The sequence below is a fragment of the Mauremys reevesii genome, linkage group 3 (genome assembly GCF_016161935.1).
Source record: "Mauremys reevesii isolate NIE-2019 linkage group 3, ASM1616193v1, whole genome shotgun sequence".
Lineage (NCBI taxonomy): Eukaryota > Metazoa > Chordata > Testudines > Geoemydidae > Mauremys > Mauremys reevesii.
In genome coordinates, this window is record NC_052625.1 from 79,374,503 (window position 1) to 79,391,536 (window position 17,034).

The window sequence follows — 17,034 nt, forward strand, 5'->3', positions numbered from 1 at the left end:
ATCAGGGGGTGGCTCCCAGAGATGAGAACTATTGCCTTTCCCCACTGATCTCAGGATATCTGCAGGGTAGAAAGGCCATGCTGATTGCTCAATATGGGCCTCTCCTATAAAGAGCTGCATAACCTCAGCAGCAACTGCTTTCAATAGGAACTGAAGACACCTAGCACCTCAGAGGATCTGACTTTCTGGGGAGGCAAAAATTGCATCTTTGTTCTTTGCAAACACCACACCCCTGAAGCAGCACGTTTTGCCATTGGAGATCAGCTTTCTACCGAGGAAGGCATGATTTAGCCCAAGATTAGTTTAAATTTTCCTTTCAATTATTTGAACAAAAAAAACACACAAGATACATTTTTGCCTCTACACAATCTCTTTAAATGCCACTACAAGCTCTCTGCAGCAGGGACTGTCTTTATTTAATGGGTATACACCATAGTTCCCCATTTGGGGCCACTGGACATTACCACAATAAAAGAATAAATCCATTTTGCAACATAGATTTGTCTTTTTCCCCCGCTGTTGAATTAGTATTTGTTAATAATGTTAGATTAATATTAATAGCAGTCTATTTTATCACCCATTGTCCTAACTCAAGTCCTCACTCCAACCCCAACTCCAGATTGAGAGATTTTCTTATAGGAAGGCCTTCTGTTAGAAGCGTTTATCAGTATTTCAGAATGAGAGGTAAAAATTTTGTAAGATCCAATGAGATTTAGGACCTTAAGTAATTTAAGCACTTTTGAAAATTTTACCTGAATGTTCAGAACTTGAAATACAAAAAACTCATTGGCTCATTAGTCCTGCCACGAGTGCAGGGGACTGGACTAGATGACCTCTTGAGGTCCCTTCCAGTCTATTACTCTATGAATTGCAAATAATCCAGATCTTAACTCACAGAATTTTAAAAATTTGGAGAGCCATGGAAGACATCTAGTTGGTCAGCTATTCAGTGAAGAAACTTTTATAATTATTTAGTGATGAAAACTAGCTTTAACTGGCCCACTTTCTTCCAGTACCAGCACTTTCAAGTAAGGCATTATGTGTCTCAACTGTCTAGGAAAAGTTGTTTTATATGGAAAGCTAACTTTAATAGAAATGATCATGACTGATCAATTAAGAATAAAAAATTATATGTTGGAGAAATCATGAGAGGAGATTTTATACATATATGATGGACATGTCCAGTTATTAGAGCATATAGGGATGCAATTCATAACCAAATATTGCATGTTGTTGGATATTTATTACCAAATGATCCTTTGTTAATCCTCTCATCTGCTAGTAGCCACTCGACTAGCCTCTCATTGGAAAAAATAAGTAGTCCAACTCCAGAGGAATGGTTAAAAAATATGGAAACATTAACTCAATTACATACCTAGCAAGTAGACAGAGGACAGATAGATACTCAATACTCAGAAAAGGACACTCACCTGCAAAAAACCCAGCACGTTTGTCCCAACTTTTTGGAATATTTACATTTGATAGACATGCCTGGTTTGTTAAATATGTGTAAGCAAAGATTTCACTCCATTTAATAAAGTCACCAGAAGCTGCATGTTATGGATAGTGTAAAGATGCTTGTTTTGTTACATGGTAGCACCTTGTTAAATAGAGAGCTCTGATGATTTTAAAGAGACATTATATGGTAATAAACAAAAGCTCACTGGTGTAATGGTTATTGTTTGGGTCTCTGATATTAACATATCAAGGATTTGTAAATCTGTTCAAAACTTTCTAAATAGTTTTAAAAAAACAAAAAACAAAACTGCACTCACTTAAAAGCTCCAAGAGACAGACCAATCTAGCTGGTCTTCCTGTTCCCTTTTATGCCAGCACTTACTATGTTATTTGATTACAGGCACATACCATCAAATACAGACTATAATATAGAGTTGTTTTGAGAGGCTTTGCTGTGTTCCAAAACTTTGGAGTTCAAAGCTCCATTGTCTCTTAGGTTTATAAAACAAGCTGAAGAGTTACATTCTTCACAAGCATTTTTACTTAGTTAAAATAAAAGCTGGAAAATTGTACAGCTCCTTGGGCACACGTATAGTGTCTTTCATGACAAAGTGTGTACTTTATTATTCTATATATGAAGAACGTTGCTGTGGCATATTTTACAGTCCGGTACAAGAGTAAATTGGCGAAGTGGAGTGAGAACTTCACAATGACTGCTGATAAGATGTTCATACAGATATAGATAGAAAGCTGTAGGATGTTGATGAAACCCATGGAGATATTGGCTACTTTATAAGCGTGGTATTTGCCATTAATGGTATTTGATCAGTTACAGCTCCAAATACATGCCTTCCATGCAAAATGCCAAAATCTGTTTGGGGGCTGGGAACAAATGTAGTGCACCTCAAATGGGTACGTCAGGTGCTGTGATGCACTGAACCCATCACCATATGATAAGAACCTAGGTGGTTCTTGGGGAGGAGGGATAGCTCAGTGGTTTGAGCATTGGCCTGCTAAACCCAGGGTTGTGAGTTCAATCCTTAAGGAGGCCATTCAGGGATTGGTCCTGCTTTAAGCAGGGGGTTGGACTAGATGATCTCCTGAGGTCCCTTCCAACCCTAATAATCTATGATAGAATGAAAATACTAATATTTATTAAGAGCACCTATCCTCAGATCTTTGCATGTGTACCTCTGAACAAATTTCTAATGGATCAATATGAACTAATCTCTGGGATGTGTGGCTGGAATGAACCCTGGTTTGTTCAGAGTGCTCCTCAAACTAGATGTGGGATATTTAGTAACATGCAGACTAATTTTGAAGGACAGTCTCACTTTTCATGGCTCACTCTGTCTTGAGACTCCCATAGTAAAAATCTGGGTCAAATTAACACTTTGAAAATAACTATCAAGTGCTTTTCAAGCATTAAAGTGTCCTGACCTAGAGTCCATTGGAGATAACAGGAGTCTGACTTTGGGTCAGGCCTTATCTAAATTAATCCCCACAAATCCCTAGGGAGGCAGGAAAGATCAATCCATTTTATAGATGTGGAAAGTATAGCACAAAGAAGTTAAAGCCATGCAGCAAGTCAGTTCCATAGGATTAGGATGGCTCTGGAGTTACTAACTCACAGCAATACATGCAGTATACAGGACTGCACTGCCTCTGAATAAGTAGCATTATTATTTGAAGAGAACTCCTTTTCCTCCCCCAACAGGGGCTTTGCATAGAGCAAAAAAACAATCCTTTATTCAACCTGCATTATCTGAGTACTATGAAGCTAAAGAGCTATGACAGTCTCAGTCATACACGAAAGGAAGGGACAGATGTCACATTTTCAAGAAGTACATTATGTAATTTGCTTAAGTTATTTCCTGTTTGTGTAAGCACCAGAGCAGCTGGGTACTCAGACTATATCATTGATTTTCCATAGTTTTTATGGCTCTTTAATATATTTTAATTAATAAGGGATGTAACAATCTTTTCACCTTTTCAAGAGCATTTATTAACACAAACCTAGCCGTCTGGCAGACTTCAGCCAAAAGCACACTTATAATACCTGGCCACAATTTCTTGCTTCATAAGAGACTATCATGAAGCAGCAGCAACAGAGTTTAGAGGCACAGTAAATCCACCAAGCAGAAGGCCAAATGTGTGAAGTGTTGGCCTTGCATATCCTAGACAGTCACTGTAGATTTTGTTTCTTGGTCAGGCAGGGATTTAATTCATTCTCGGGCAATTGATGTGGCAGTGACAGTTCAGTACTGGAACTGGGGAATTGGGCTTCAGGGCTAATTATACTCAGAAAACATTAAAAGAGCATTAGGATGGCAGTGTCAAGCAGTCCAAAGTTAGGAATACCAGAATGAATATTGCCCATGCAACTTTAATTCAGCCCAATTGTGTGACTATATTCTGGACCAGTCTTTTGCTACATCATCACATACTATTTTTTCCACAGGACCCCTGCCTCATTCAGTGCACAGAATAGATGGGGCTAACTTAATGAGCAATTATTAAATATTTTGTTTTATTCTCGTTTGTTGTGTGGCAATAAACCTTAATTCACTGAATTTATTCAGCTTCTGCTCTGGTTGTAAGTATAGCATCTGAAGGCTTCACAAATATTAGTGGATTTATTTTCATAACAACCCTGCGAGGTAAGGGGAACTGAGGCATACAGATTAAAGATCTGAGGTACCCAGGGCCTGATTTTTGAGGGTACTTAGCATTTTATAGCACACCTCCCACAGACTTCAGATGCAACTGCAAATTCTCAGCACTTCTGTGAATCAGATCCCAGTGTCTCAAGCTGGGCACCCAGGAAATAAGGAACAGACACTGAGGGCTGGTCTTAACTACGGGGAGATTGACACTGCTGCAATTGATGCAGCAGGGATTGATTTAGTGGGTCTAGTGGGACCCACTAAATCGATGGCAGAGCGCTCTCTGAGAAGAGTAAGGGAAGTGGACCGGAAAGCGTCTCCTGTCAACTCTGCACAGTGAAGACACCAGGGTAATTCGACCCAAGTTACGTCAACTCCAGCTATGTTATTCATGTAACTGGAGTAGCATAACTTGTGTTGACTCACCCCGATAGTGAAGACAAGCCCTTAGTGACCACCTGTGAAAAGTTTTGTTTGAGTAACTAGCCTACTAGCAAATAGGAACTCTGTGGAAGAGGCAGGGATGGAATCAAGTTCTCCAGGGCAGCAATCGACTGCCTTAACCATGAAATCATCCTTCCTCTTCCTACAGTCTTGGGTCTCATTCACTACACGCCACCCAACTGCTGTAACGCATGAAGCAGAGGTCCTACAGATAGTATCCTTCATTATACAACCCTGATTCAACCCCAGAGCAGGCCATCTTGTGCACTTAATGAGGAAGGGGTCCTGCGAAAAAAATAGTATGAGATCATGTAAATTAAAGACTATCATAACATAAAGGCACAATTGGGCTGAATTGAGAGAAGCATTGAGAGCACAGGAGAGAGAGTCTCCCTGTTCTCAGCTCTGGTGCTGCAGCAGTAATTGAAGGGAAAGTCCAGTTCAGCCCCTGCAGCCCTGGGATGGAACACACTCAGCGTACATGGAATCTTTGGAGAATTTAGCTGCCAAACTAACAAATCTCTATTGAGCATGTGCAAATCAATTTTTTTTAAAAAAGATTTTATAACTTGGCCAAATTGGGCCATTTTTCATGGGAACATCCTTCATAAAAGCCACCCCCCCCGACTAAATTTCAAACCCTTGCTCCATCGCATGGGGGCATTAGAAGCTTCTCAGTGAAATAGTGGTTAGAATTTTTTTAATTGACGAAAACATTTTTTCCTGAACCTTATTGCAATGTTGGGAATTAACTTTAATTAGGTTAGCATCCCAGACAGGAAGCCTGTGGAAGGTGCACAGCAGAAGCCCATTGTCTGGATGCATAGGCAGTTGAGAACTGTGTCACTGAATACAGAAGATCTCTTTCAAGCCCCTTGGGCCCAGAGTGATTACTGAACACCCACAAACATTCTCTGAAATGGATGAACTATTCTGGCTGAAACTTTCCAAAAAAAGATTCAGCCTGAGGCAGATATTCAGCATGGACAATCTCAGCCTGAATAGTTAAAGTTTGGCAAAAAAATTTAAGCAACTGAAAGCAAGATATCATGATGATACGTGTCCAGCAACTTATCTACAGGTGGTACTACCACCTCATCCTGTAACAAAATCTGAAGTGATCTTCAGTAGATCTTTGCTTCCATTTGCTGAGGAGTTACCAAAATGCCTGATGCAGAAGATTCATAACAATAGGCTCTCAAAACACCAGAACGAACACTTCACCCTCACCACTGCTGTGAAGCAGGTGGGTATTATAAAGAGAGAACATAGATGCTGGAAGATGTGTCCTCTGATAGAGGAATCCTATTGGCCATTGCAGGATTCCATGGCAGAGGTCTAGAAGACATGCTGTTGTACACTTTGCTGATGGTTTAAGTAGGAGCATTTTGCATCCTTGGAATAGCAGACTGGGCCACACCCTGTTAGCCAGAGCATCTTCAGTGACACAGTATGTGTGCTGGCCCCTTTCCCTAGTATGCTTTGCACTAAAGAGAGGAATTACCCTCCTCCTCCTCAAGTTAGGACTCAGAGGAAGAATGAGGCTGTCTGTGCCTTCATCCTTCTCCCATGCCCCCAATACATTAGATGGTATATCAAAGCATTTTGCCCAAAGTCTCCCAGTGAGTCAGCAGCATAGATAAGAGAACATGGGAGCAGGACCAGGCAGTTTTTCGTATTTGGAAAGTTCAAATATTAAAATAGGGGGGAAATGTTTGCAATTTTTCTGAAATCCTCAAGCAATCTGGATCCCTCTCTTCCCCATCATGCACGGCCCCTGTCCCTGACGGCTGCACCCAGGCAGGTAGCAGGCCGCCACGGCCTCTCAGCCAGGCTCTCTCAGGCAGAAGTGGCTCTGTCCCCACTCCCTGGCAGCTCAGCTGACAGAGTGGCCAAACGTGCTGGGGGAAAGCACAGGGAGAGAAGAACAGAACCCCTCTTCCTCCCTGCCAGGCCAATTTGGGGTGGAGGGGGGCACTTGTATCCTCCATGTATCCCCTATGCATCACGTTTGCAAAGACACCCCTTCTTTCTCACTCACTCTGTTCATCAATTCACTGTACCAGAAGGAACAAAGGAAGTAGACATTGTACAGAGGAAGAGGCCCTGGCCTAAGAAGTTTGGCTGGTAAAACAGTTGAGAACATGTGGTGAGAAAAAATTAACAGTTTAAATAAAAATAACACACAACTAATGGCTAATTTATTTTTCTTGTAACCATGTCTGACTTTTGTGCCTTATTACTTGTATTCACTTAAAATCTCTCTCTTTGTCTTTAATAAGCTTGTTTTATTGTTTTATCTAAACCAGTGTGTTTGAATTGAAGTATTTGGGAACCTCCACCTGGGATAACAGAATTTGTGCATATCATTTCTAATAATAAAATGACGGACTTTATGAGAGCTTCTCTTGTCCAGGAGAGGGCTGGACAGTACAAGACATACATTTGTGGGGGGAAATCTGGGACTGGGAGTGTGTTGGGGTCACCCTGTAGTGTAATTCAGGCTGTCAGGTTGCAGTCACACACAGACATAACGGAGTGACTTACATGCTGGAGGCTGTTTGTTAGCAGCTCAGGAGCAGAGGCAACAATAGCAAAGCAATGTACAGGGCATCCTGGGTTAAAGGGCGGGGTGACATAGCTACTCACTAGTCTAGATTGTACCCTGGGTGTCACAGTGACAATTTGTTTAGTATCTAGTCAGTCTAATAATCTATGGCTCTGATTTAGGAAAGTGCATGCACATGCACATGCTTAAATGCAATCCTGAATATAAATGGACTTAAACATGCTTAAGTTCTACTGTGAATAGGGATGCTTTCCTACATCAGGGACCTGTAGTTTGGATTTTAAATGCTTTAGCCAGCTAATTTTAAAGAAGTCAAACCCACCAAGTTTATGCGTTTAAGCATTCTAATGCCAGCTTCAAAACTATGGATTTCAATTTTAATTATATTGATGTGAACAATGAGCCAAACAAGTTTGGAGAAGCTGCGGTATGGCTGCCAAACATTTCACTTTGTCTACTTGGCCAGTAAGTGACAGTCACAATTACTATCTAAACCAGCCTGGGAACAGCAGCAGTAGCAGCTGAGAAATCACCATCCATATTCTCTCATTGCTCTCCAATGTTAGTAGCCAGGTTTACATCTCGATTCCATTAGAAAAAAAATACATCAAATGAATACTAAGGTCGCAAAGTCAAATGCTCAAGAGTTCAGAAGTGTTAAAATAAAGACAGCTCATGCAACTTTAATTTGGTCCCCTTATTTGTATGCATTGTGATACAGTCTTTAATGTCATGACATTATTTCTGCAAGACACCAACCTCATTCTAGGCCTGATCTAAAGTCCATTAAAGTCAATGGGAGTATTTCCATTGACTTCAATACATTTTGGATCAGACCTCCAGTGCACAGAATGGAGGATAAATGAGACAGGGTTGTGCAAAAAAAAAAAAAAAAAAAACAGAGTCAGAATTTAAGGCCAGAAGGGACTGCCAGATCATCCAGACTGATCTCCTGTACATCATCACAAGCCACAAACACCATCCAGCACCCGCACACCAAACCCAGCAACTAAAACCAGACCAAAGCAGCATAGCCCTCAGGAGACTAGACTATTATGCACCATAGGCAGAAAATAGGAGAGACCAAAGTGTACCAATGTCTGAGGCCCCTGCAATAGCAGGGAATTAATTGAGAGATACACAGGTGATCCCAGCAAGTGACCTGCACTCCACACTGCAGAGGAAGGTGTAAAAACCCCAAGGCCTCTGCCAATATGACTCGTGGGATCAGGAAAGATTTTCCCACCATATATGGTGATCAGTTAGACCCTGAGCATGTGAGCAAGAACCAGATAGTCAAGCATATGAGAAAAAGAATGCTCAATGCCACCTCAGACCACCAATCCACCTGTCCCATATCCAGCTGTGGCCATCTCCGATGCTTCAGAGAAAGGAGAGGGAAAAAGCCAGGATAGATAGGAAGGGATTTTTCCCCCAGACACCTGCAGATGAATGACTGAAGCCCTGAAGCATAATACTTTAGAACTGCTGTGCCCTTTCTCCCTCACCCATCACAAGCAAACCCAAACAAACAATCTCCACTCATAAATTTTTCCAGTTCTCTTTTAAAATTAATTACATTATTTGCCCCCACAACTCCTATTGGGAGGCTGTTGCGGAATCTCGGTCCCCTGATGGTTAGGAACCTTCTTCTAGTTCCCAGCCTAAATGAGTTCATGCCCAGTTTATACCTATTTGTTCTTGTGCCAACATTGTACTTTAGCTTAAATAGCTCTTCACCTTCCTTGGTGTTTACCCCCTGCTGCATGTATATATTAAGAGCAATCATATTGCCTCTTAGCCTGTGTTATTCTAGGCTAAACAAGCCAAGCCAGTCTTCTCTCATAAGATAGGCTTTCCATTCCTCTGATCATCTTTGTAGCTATTCTCTGCACCTGCTCCAGTTTGAATTCAACTTTCTTGAACATGGTCAACCAGAACTGTACACCAAATGAGGTCTTACCAGTGCCTCATACAATGGCATTAATACTTCTCTATTCTGAAAATGCCTCTCCTGATACATCCTAGGATCACGTGTGCCTTTTTTGCAGCTGCATCACATTGGTGGCTCATCTTCATCCTGTGATCAACCAACACACCCAAGTCTCTCTCTTCCTCTTCAACTTCCAACTGATGAGTATCCAATCTATAGCAGAGATTCTTATTAGACCTTAAGTGCATGACCTTTCACTTTATACTATTGAATTTCATTCCATTTCTGTTACTCCAGTCCTCAAGGTAATCCAGATCTTCTTGTAGAGCACTCTGATTCTCTGCTGTATTGATGATGTCTCCCAACTTTGTATCACCGGCAAATTTCATTAGCACGCTCCTTTTTGTGCGAAGGTCATTAATAAAAATATTGAATAAAATTGGTCCCAAGACCAATGCTTGAGGAAATCCACTTGTAACCTTTCTTCTGTCCTGCAGTTCACCCTTCAGCACAACCTGTTGCCTTTCTCCCTTAGCCAATTCCTTATTCACCTCACAGTACTTATACTTATCCCCATCTTCTTTAAATTCACTAATAAATTTCCAAATACCAAATATCAAATACCTTACAGAAGTCCAAGGCTTCTACATCAAACCAAGCAAAACACAACTGTTTAAGACAAATTTCACTTACATCTTTTGGACTGATTCAAACAAGACCCACAAAGTAACTGAGATTATGAGCCCGTACACCTCATCACAAGAAAAAGAATTCTCAGGAATGCTTCAGACCAACTCTACCAAGTTTTGTACAACTTTTCTGAATACAATATTTAGCATTTACAATGACATTAAGTCTTCACAGAAGCCACGTGAAATAGATATTATGCTTTTTTAATATATATAGATTGGGACGGAGGTATGAAGGGTCTTCCTCAAGGCCAAAGAGCAAGTCAGTTCAAGAAGTAGGCTTAGAACACAATTCCTCCCAATTCCTATGCTCAGTTCCTTAGATCACAGTGCCTCATATTCACATTTTTTTCGTTAATGTATCACATATAAAAGAGCAGATTTTCAATCTTTCGAACTGTAAAAAACCAAGAGACCCCCAAAAACCCACACAACCACCAAGTCTAAATTAAATTTACAGAACCTGCAACATTTCATATTAAATAACTAATCTGCTTTTGAGGAGTAGTAAGACAATCTAAACCATCCTCATCAAAAGCAGTTCAACACACTCCACTGTGTATAACACAGGGTTGTATGAAGATTATTATTATTTTTAAGTAAATATGTTGCTAGCCTAAGACTCAAGGCATCAAATTGCAACCTCATGCATTCTTTTAAAAAAACAAAACAAAACACCCCCTCCCCACACACACACCCCACACCAAAACAGTTCAATTAGAAACTCCAGAAAAACAAGTATTTATAGGAGAACTACTGACACAACACAAATCTAGAGTATTATCTTGGAATAAGCATCAGATTAAAAAAACAACAGAAAAGAAAAGCTCATTGGTATTTAGTTACTGCATTCAAAACTTTACCCTTGGAGGATTACCTTGAAAAACAGCTCCCCCCCCCCCCCGCCCAACAATTTTACTTATTCAGCTTTTGTTGAAACTACTAAGTTAGCTGTCAAAACCAAAATAAAAGTTTCTGCTGTTGAAGAAGCCACTAGCGAAGAGGCAGACCTTAGAAACCTCACTCTGTGTTCTACAATGAAAGATGTATCAGTCATCTTTCTTCATGGGAGCAGGGGGGCTGGAACTAGGGGTCCTTGGGTGCTGCAACACCTTTTGCCTTGAAGTGGTTTCCATCATATCCAGGGTTTACAAAGCTTGTTCAATGGCTTTCAGCACCCCCACTATACACATTTTTCTAATGCCACTGCATGGGTGTGTAGTGAAAGCTGCAAATACATTATGGATTTATCTAAATGATACCACAAGCTAGAATTACTACAAAGTATTTTTAAATTGTCCTTAATGGCAGACACTCAAGGGTGGTAAAGTAAAGAATCACTGGTAAGTGAAACAGTCTGGCTTGAATATTGTACATTTTATATGAACAAGGCTTCTTGTAGATATTTGACTATTAATAAGTTTTTATGCGGCCATGTTGATTCACTGGGCAGTCGGAAGACCAAGTCAGCTGCAACACTCCAATTCATTCTTGAAGTCTACTTGCAGTTACCTTCTTGCACGTGACAAATGCCTCAAATTTTCACTCTATGTAAATTTGATAATCCTCCATATATAAAGTTGTGGTATACTCAAATGCATGGTGATGTTTCTTCCAAGCCATATATACATAGAACAGTATTTGCATTTTAATAGCACCCTTTCCCCTACACACACTCTTTGGCTCTACTGGAGAAATGAATTTTAAATACATTAAATTCAGTAACTATTTTGTCTGCTGCTTAGGCCTACCAAACATTCAAGTATGTGCCCCTAACCATTTGTTTGGCACTGCTCAGGCAGATATCACTGAAAATATTAGATTTTGAGAGACAGTGGTGTCTGGTGGGTACAACACTGGACTAAGAATCAGGAGACCTGAATCCTGTTTGCAGTTTCACCACTGACCTCAGGGGTTGCTCCAGGCCCCAGCACACCAAGTGCGTGCTTGGGGCGGCAAGCCGCGGGGGGTGCCCTGTGGGCACCGCGAGGGTGACAGGCAGGCTGCCTTCAGCGGCTTGCCTGTGGAGGGTCCGCTGGCCCCGCGGCTTCGGAGGACCTCCCGCAGGTCTAAACCAGGCGTGCCTGCGGAGGGTCTGCTGGTCCTGCGGGAGGTCCGCTGAAGCCGCAGGACCAGTGGACCCTCTGCAGGCAAGCCGCCGAAGGCAGCCTGCCTGCCGTGCTTGGGGCAGCAAAATTCCTAGAGCCGCCCCTGACTGACCTACCGTATGAAGTAAACTTGGCAGAGTGGAGATTCTGGCCTGTGACATCTTCAGAATCCAAAAGGCCACATATTAGAATTTAGCACACATTTTCCATCACCACAGAATAACCTAGTCAATATACTGTGCAATAACTGAAGAAAAGTAAATACTGTGGAAGGTGAGAGAATGATCACAAGAGTATCCCTTCACAAAAAAGTCATCTATGCTTCTCTGCTATATGACGATAAAAATCAAAATAGATGTCCAGCAATCACTTATCCCTGATCATTGCCTCTAACAGAACTAAGGAAGTTGCTCCTTGCCACAACTCTTCCTTTGTTATTCAGTAAAAAGGATCAAGTTGGAGCTGATTTAATAAGCCTAGTCCAAAATAAATAAAATACATAAATAAAATAAAAGATCAATACTACAAACTTCATTCTAAGTCTCATGGGTTTCCTATCTTGCTGCCTAGTTCTTTTTATTGGATAAGTCACTTGTTTTTATTGATCACAGATATTAAAACATGAATGTATTGCTCCTCTGGGGTTCAGACTCAAACTATGTGCTAACAACCCCACACTTGCATATTCAGTAGTGTCAAAGTTCCTTCCACACTCTGAACTCTAGAGTACAGATGTGGGGACCCGCACGAAAGCCCCCTAAGCTTATTTACCAGCTTAGGTTAACAGTAAGCTGCCACCACCAAGCATTCCAAATCTTAGAGGAAAGCCACCTGGAACTCTGCCTTTCCCCAAAGATTTCCCAAGTCTCTAACCCCCCCCTGTCCTGGGCAGATTTTAGACTAATTCCTCCCCCCCCCGCAAGTCCTTGCTCCCTTTTCCTGGGTAGGCTTGAGAGTATACCTTCACCAATTAGTCCTGGTGAATACAGATCCAAAACCCTTGGATCATAAAACAATGAAAAATCAATCAGGTTCTTAAAAGAATTTTAATTAAAGAAAAAGGTAAAAATCATCTCTGTAAAATCAGGATGGAAAATAACTTTACAGGGTAATCAGATTCAAAGAGCCCAGAGGAACCCCCTCTAGCTTTAGGTTCAAAGTTCTAGCAAACAGAGGTAAACACTCTAGCAAAAGGAACATTTACAAGTTGAGAAAACAAAGATAAAATTAACACACCTTGCCTGTCTGTTACTTACAAGTTTGAAATATGAGAGACTTGTTCAGAAAGATTTGGAGAGCATGGATTGATGTCCGGTCCCTCTTAGTCCCAAGAGCGAACAACCCCCAAAACAAAGAGCACACAAACAAAAGCCTCCCTCCCCAGATTTGAAAGTATCTTGTCCCCTTATTGGTCCTTTGGGTCAGGTGTCAGTTAGGTTACCTGAGCTTCTTAACCCTTTACAGGTAAAAGGATTTTGGTGTCTCTGGCCAGGAGGGATTTTATAGTATTGTACACAGGAGGGTTGTTACCCTTCCCTTTATAGTTATAACAAGTAGAACACAAGCCATGCGGAAAACCTGCCTTCTTTGTGGTTAAAGCAGTAGTCATCACTTTAAAACTCACACTTGTCTTAATTGTAAACTCCTTGGGGCAGGAACTGCCTTTTTGTCCTGTGTTTGTTCAGCACCTAGCACAATGGGGTCCTAGTCTATGACTAAGGCTCCTAAGCATTATGGTAATACAACTAATTAATTAATTAAGAAGAAGAATACTGCAGATCCTTTAAAACAAAACCCACCATTTCATTTATCACTAAGTCTTGGACAGCATCTAGCCTTCTGATCCTGGTTGCATGAAAGGTGCTGTTTCCTTATTGAACCAACAGAATATTTCAAGGAAGTTAGAGTTCCTACTGAAGGCTAAAGATTATGTGTACAACCATGTATTTTAAAACAGATGCCCCTTGAAAAGTAACAAATGAAGTAATTCTCACTTAGCTTTGGAGGGCAGGAGGAAGAAGTCTATAGGCAAGACCTAGGTTTGATACAGTTATTTTATAACCCAAAATGTGGGTGAAGTTTATCCCAGACAGAAGCAAACAGTCTTGGATTGAGAAATAGGAGGGACTTTTAGATAGCCAAGGCTTGTCACATATTCCAGTCACCTCTATTCCTTAGGGGAGTTTTCTTTCATTGCTAAATCAGGGGAGGTCAAGTGGTAGGGCAGATAAAGGGAAAAGTGACCATCCCAGTACAGAAATAGCCCCCATTCATTAGGAAGGGGCACATGTTAAAAACCACCATTCACCATTACCTTTGCTTCTAGTTTTACAAACAAAGCAGTGAACAAGCTGGGGCATTCTACCTTGTCCAGTGACCTTTTGCATCCAAAGACAACAATAGACTGGGCAGGTTATTTGATTAGAACAGCAGGCTTCATTTTCTGGTGACCTGCAGAGTTCATCCCCTGAATAAATCCCAGCTGGTACTTATATATATATTGCAGAGTATTGAATTACCATGTCATTCCAAAGATTAAGAAAAAAAGTTCACTATTTAAGTGGTCTGGGGCAATATATGCACAGAATCAGGTAAAAAAGTGATCAGATTCAGAAGATGTCTGTATGATCTGGTAATGAGTGGAGTTCTCTATTGGGCCATTTAAATTAAAAGATTGAAACTAACCAGCCTTGGGGCCTTATTGGTCTTTAAGGAGTTAATTTTCTCTAGGACCTCCTCCATATTTTAAACATCTAATTGTAACCTACCCTTCAGGAGTCTGGAAAGCTTAACGCTTAGCTTCCTTTTTTGATCTCCCCTTTATAGCGATGACCTAATGCAGGCCAATAGAAGCAGGGGAAGAGTGAGGGCAGCCGGCTTTGGCAGAGTTATTAAGCATGCTCAGTCCATATGAGCATACTCAATACAAGCCAAGCAGCAAGCACATATTGCCTTTGCCCTTTTATAACTTTTTCTACTGTATGCAATTTTTATGTAACTCCTCAAAGGCTTTTTCGGTGTTTGCTGGAAGAGCACAAGATGTAGTCTTCATTTCCTTTAACAACATTTTTTGAGCTCAGCTCCAAAGTTAAAGGGCTAGAATAAGTACTTGCCTTCTCACTGTAATAAAATAACTCAGCTTAATTTCATAAGCTACTAATTTCTGTGGAGAATACTTTTAAGCTCACCCCAGGCACTTAAGTTTATTAGCAGTTTGAGAGAGTTTTTAAACCAATTAAAGTTTCAGTCTTCCTAGCCCATCTGATATGCTCTAGCTGAAGCTCGTTATGTTCTAGGCCTCTCTATTTAATAATCTGCCACATATGACCCTGATCCTATAATTGGATCCACACAGGTGGTACCTTGTGCCCATGCAGAGTCCAATTAAGTCAATGACTATTTTGGGGCAGGAGGGTGGGGAGGAGTTGAGTCACAACATGATGGCATGATTTCCTTACTAACAGCAATAATATTGAGATAAGAGATGGGGTTGTGTGCACCTCCTCAAAAGGTTATAACAATAGGAAGCTCCAACCTACTGTTGATGCAAATGAAGGCCTTGATCCTGTGGATGGATCCAGGCAGGCAGTGCCTTGTGCCCATTTATCAGGACTCAGAAGTCAGAGTGACCCAGACCCACACAGGTTCTTTGGCTCCTGAACCTCAGACTTAGCACCCAAGTCTGGTGCTTATGCACCTAACTCCCAGTTTCAGGCTTAATTGTGATTGCCAACCCCCAGCAGCTAGGTTTTCAGGACTGCATCATGTTCACAAGCTTTCAAGTTCCCTTGGTGTCTAAGTTTTTGCCTCTGATCATGTGTGCTGCTGCCTCCCTATCTCAGAGGGATTCATAAATGGGGGAAGATAGGTGTTTGGCTGCCCAAATCATGTGCATCTGGTAAGTGGCCTCTGAGCATGCCTACTGGGTTGGGTTCCATTCAAAATCTGGCAGGCAGAGGTGGTGTTGGTGGTGCCCAACGTATAACCCTGGTGAGTGGTGTTTTTGGTCTGTCGGTGGGTTGTCGGTTTGTTCTCTGTGTATGGGCTGCATAGCTGGGCCGTGGACTCATGAATAAGCAGCTGAGGCAGGTTTGTTGGTGCCTTGGAAAGGGCTGTGTGGCTTTGAGCCCTGGAGCTTTGATCAGGCCCACTGTTTGAAATCTCTGAGTGGTTAATCATTTGCTCATGGGGAGAGGCAGACCTGAGCCTCAGCAAGGAGCTCAGGGAGACTTAGTATAAAGTCACTTCCTAGGCAAACTTGAGAGCCACAAACAGGGGAAGCTAACAGGAGAGTGTCAGAGGGAGTGATACAGGCTTTCCTTTCAGGTTCATCTCTATGTGCAGTTTCCAGATGGCCAGCAATGGTGGTGGTGACCTGTAACAGATGTGCCATATTTTCTTTCCTGCCTGAAGGGACTTCCTGTGTACGAAGTGCAAGTTTGGTGACTGTGCTGGTGGAGAAGGTTCTAGGATTGGAGGGGCAAACAGAAATGCTACAGTGAGTCAGAGAAGCTGAGGTATTCCTAGACAGCCAGGTTTGAGAAACAGCAGAACACCAGGTTCAAAGAAGAAAGAGTGGCCACCAAGAAGGGGGAGGGGGTGGGGGAGAGTCAGAGACTAGCAGTACATAACCACCAGAGGCAAGAGGTCACAGCGGGATGCTACATGGCTGGAGATAGATGAGAATCGCAGGCTGTGACTACCAGAGAGATGAGAACAAGAAGGAATTCAACAAAGCTAGGCATTTCCAATTGATACCAGTGTGACGTTGCACTCTATATGTTTATGGAAATATGCTTATGAGTGTAAATATGAAATAACTGGAATATGCTTTGTGCTAGATATGCCATGTAATATCTTTGCAAAGGTTATGTTCTACTGAATATATTCATCCTATTTGTATGCATGTGTCATTTTTATATCTGAAGTTATGAGCACTGGCTCTATGTGTGTAGCTGAAGTGTTTGCAGTAGGAAATACATAAGGGATGTTTGGCCAATATATTGTGAAGGGGCTATTCAAGTAATTGGGAGTACTTAACTAACAATGGACTTTGAGAGACGCCAATCCACATCTGAGTGTTCCTGGGAACATTCAAACTAACATGTAAAAAACAATGGTATTGGCCTGCAAAAAGCTGAATCATTCATGGACATGCGACTTGCCC

The 17,034-nt window shown here is 41.5% G+C and overlaps 1 long non-coding RNA gene across 2 annotated transcripts in view; it reads right to left on the bottom strand.

Annotated features, from left to right (window-relative positions):
* Positions 1-14,243, bottom strand: part of LOC120402187 — a 66,202-nt gene extending 51,959 nt beyond the window's left edge. For both annotated transcript variants that reach the window (XR_005597047.1, XR_005597046.1), the window contains exon 1: positions 14,182-14,243. This is a non-coding gene — a long non-coding RNA (uncharacterized LOC120402187). The remainder of the gene's footprint in view (positions 1-14,181) is intronic.
* Positions 14,244-17,034: the final 2,791 nt, after the last annotated feature.